Source organism: Bubalus bubalis, chromosome 18 (genome assembly GCF_019923935.1).
Source record: "Bubalus bubalis isolate 160015118507 breed Murrah chromosome 18, NDDB_SH_1, whole genome shotgun sequence".
Lineage (NCBI taxonomy): Eukaryota > Metazoa > Chordata > Mammalia > Artiodactyla > Bovidae > Bubalus > Bubalus bubalis.
The window spans coordinates 3,669,891-3,674,054 of record NC_059174.1 but is presented as its reverse complement, the minus strand read 5'-3'; positions in this window follow the sequence as shown (position 1 = coordinate 3,674,054).

Here is a 4,164-nt window from a genome sequence, read left to right as displayed (position 1 = left end):
AAAATAACTAGATGTTGACATCTGAAATACATAGATTAATTTTAAGAAAAACAAAGAAACGGATGCTTATTAATTTAACATATTTTAGCAGTTACCTTGGCAGTTACATATATGAAAACTTAATTTTCCTGAATGACCTTGGATACATAACCTAGCCTTCTTCAACCTCATGTTTTTCACTTGCGAAATAGATCCTAACTCAAAGAGTTACTGGGAGAAATTCATAAATTTCTGTCTTAGCACAGAGAAAGCTTAGCACAGAGCCTGATATATAGTAAAATGGTCTAATATTTGCTGTTGTTATTACTATAATTCTGTAGCATCAGAATATTACCCTGAAATCCAATGTTCTCTAGCAATGAATATTTCGGAAGGCTATTATATTTGGAACACTCACAAAACAAATCTGCTTTCTTTTCATTTGGCAATGAGCAGTTTTAAATTACAAATGAACTTGTATCTTGAGGTTACATAGAGGATGTCTCTGTCAGTAGATGATAAACACATACGCCTTGACCAGACCTGCATTTACAGGCAATAGGATGAAGGGCTGAGTCTCTGCAGAGTGGCTGATGTAGTCATGGAGAATGATCTGCCCACTTTTGGCGTCATTGCTGTAATGGACTTGCTGTGATGAAGTGGCAGTTCATATCACTTAAGAAACTTAACCATGCCAGGTAATCATGCTGTATATCCTTTCATTCCCGTAATAGACAAAACACGCTGATTGCACACCTCTAAAATGTGACCTTTTCCTCTCCTTTGCATTGTTCTCTCTTCTGTGAGGGATTTAGTAGATGTGAGCAGCTTGAGAAGAAAAATATTGTCAAAACAGATTGCTACATTATTTCATCCCCTTTTTTATTTTCTAATGGCCGTCTTTGACTTGGATAATGATTCACTTCAAGCATTTCATCAACAGAGTGGACATTCAAGGGCTGGTGGGGGAATCTATGTTCATAACACAAGCCATCAGCATCTCCTCTGTATCTCGACACTGGATTTGGTTCCTTTCTTGCTCTTCTGTTCAGTTGGCTAAGTTGCTATCTTTTAACTACAGGCATATATTATGTCTCTATTTAAGTTTCAAGGCTAAATAAATGAGGATGACTCTGATGCAGCATATTTCTAGACCACAGAGCTATCATCCTTAGGAAAAAACAAACAACTATTTTAAAATCCCCCCCCCCTGCTGATTTCAGACAATATCTACCTTAGTTGATTTAAAAAATAATAGTTCAGCCTGGATATGTTTGTTTTAAAACCTTAAAAAAAATAGCCTTTTGTGTTTATAGTGAGGTTACTCTTTAGGTAAGATGCACTCTTCTTAAATAGTCTTATAAAGCTAGAAAGTTTTGCAGAGCACTAAGTCCTTGGAAGGAAAGCCATGACAAACCTAGACAGCATATTAAAAAGCAGAGACATCACTTTGCTGACAAAGGACCTAGTCAAAGCTATGTTTTTTTTCCAGCAGTCATGTGTGCATGTGAGAGTCATGTGTGCATGAGAGAGAAGGAAGGCTGAGTGCCAAAGAATTGATGCTTTTTAATTGTGGTGCTGGAGAAGACTCTTGAGAGTCCCTTGGATAGCAAAGAGATAAAACCAGTCAATCCTAAAGGAAATCAACCTTGAATATTCATTGGAAGGACTGATGCTGAAGCTCTAATACTTTGGTCACCTGATTAGAAGAACCAACTCATTGGGAAAGATCCTGATGCTGGGAAAGATTGAAGGCAAAAGGAGAAGGGGGCAGCAGAGGATGAGATGGTTGGATGGCATCACCGACTCAATGGACATGAATCTGAGCAAACTCTGGGAGATAGTGAAGGACAGGGGAGCCTGGCATGCTGCAGTCCATGGGGCCACTAAGAGTCAGATGCAACTTAGTGACTGAATAAGAAGTCAAAGCATCTAAAATTGTAAAGAGCTTTTAAAAATAGATTTCATTAACATAGATATTTATATTTGCAAATTCATATTAAAAATATAGAGGCAACTAGTCAAAACTGGAAAGAGAAATATGTTGGTTCACTGACTGGGAAAAGCAAGGCATCATTTCCCAACAGATCAGTAGGCACATTGGACCCAGACACAGAAAAACACAATTCTGAATGCAGGGTTTCAGACTAGGAATCCTCTGCCTCTCCACATTTCTGGCATATTCTTTCCAGGTCATGCAAATGTTTCTAGAGCTGGCACTCGCTGAAAATGCCTTCCCGTGTGCCAGCCAAATATGCACCAAGACACAAAGAGGATTTTTGTGCCAAAAATATTCAAGTACGCTCTGCTTGGAACAGATTCTTGCACCAAATTTCCTGAGAAACTGGCACCAAACCTAATGGATGTTTGTGGATCATGTTTGTAAAATTTGTCAGAATAATTATATTAGCCCCTGTCTACAAAAGAGGTCTTTCGTTATTAAGCAACAGCAGCAAACAGGAGGGGAGGGAAAGCTTCTTGAGTTGAATGACAATTCTGTAAATGTAGGGCTGCTGGAAAGCTACCATTTTGAAACTAGCATAGAACTCAGGTATCAGTGGTTGTTGAAACCATGAGGTGCAAGTTTCAACAGGACAATTATGCAATATTAAAATTTCTCATCACAGTCCACTCGTTAGTAACAACAGGACCAGAATACACTTGCAGTGGAGAATTCTGGTGGACACCACCTTAACCAATTGATCAAAGTTAGCATGACCAATAATAAGAGGAAGCAACAGGTGTCTTCCAATAACGATCCACTAAGAAGGACAAAGATGGGCTCAATTAAGGACAGGAATGGTATGGACCTAACAGAAGCAGAAGATATTAAGAAGAGGTGACAAGAATACACAGAAGAACTGTACAAAAAAGATCTTCACAACCAAGTAAATCACGATGGTGTGATCTCACCTAGAGCCAGACATCCTGAAGGTTAAGTCACATGGACCTTAGGAAGCATCACTACGAACAAAGCTAGTGGAGGTGATGGAATTCCAGTTGAGCTATTTCAAATCCTAAAAGATGATGCTGTGGAAGTGCTGCACTCAATAGGCCAGCAAATTTGGAAAACTCAGCAGTGGCCACAGGACTGGAAAAAGTCAGTTTTTCATTACAGTCCCAAAGAAAGGCAATGCCAAAGGATGCTCAAACTATTCCATGATTGTTCTCATCTCACACGCTAGTAAAGTAATGCTCAAAATTCTCCAAGCCAGGCTTCAGCAATACGTGAACCGTGAACTTCCAGATGTTCAAGCTGGTTTTAGAAAAGGCAGAGGAACCAGAGGTCAAATTCCCAACATCCGCTGGACCATCAAAAAAGCAAGAGAGTTCCAGAAAAACAGCTATTTCTGCTTTATTGACTATGCCAAAGCCTTTAGTTGAAGGCTTTATTGTGGATCACAATAAAGGCTTATTGTGGATCACAATAAACTGTGGAAAATTCTTCAAGTAATGGGAATACCAGACCATCTGACCTGCCTCTTGAGAAATCTGTATGCAGGTCAGGAAGCAACAGTTAGAACTGGACATGGAACAACAGACTGGTTCCAAATAGGAAAAGGAGTACGTCAAGGCTGTATATTGTCACCCTGCTTATTTAACTTCTATGCAGAGTACATCATGAGAAATGCTGGGCTGGATGAAGCACAAGCTGGAATCAAGATTGCCAGAAGGAATATCAATAACCTCGGATATGCAGATGACACCACCCTTATGGCAGATAGTGAAGAAGAACTAAAGAGCCTCTTGATGAAAGTGAAAGGGGAGAATGAGAAAGCTCAACATTCAGAAAGCTAACATCATGGCATCTGATCCCATCACTTCATAGCAAATAGATGGAGAAACAGTGGCTGACTTTTTTTGTGGGGGGGCTCCAAAATCACTGCAGATGGTGACTGCAGCCATGAAATTAAAAGATGCTTGCTTCTTGGAAGGAAGGTTATGACCAACCTAGACAGCATATTAAAAAGCAGAGACATTACTTTGCCAACAAAGGTCTGTCTAGTTAAGGCTTTTCCAGTACTCATGTATGGATATGAGAATTGGACTATAAAGAAAGCTGAACACTGAAGAATTGATGCTTTTGAACTGTGGTGTTGGACAAGACTCTTGAAAGTTCCTTGGACTGCAAGGAGATCCAACCAGTCCATCCTAAAGGAGATCAGTCCTGAGTGTTCACTGGAA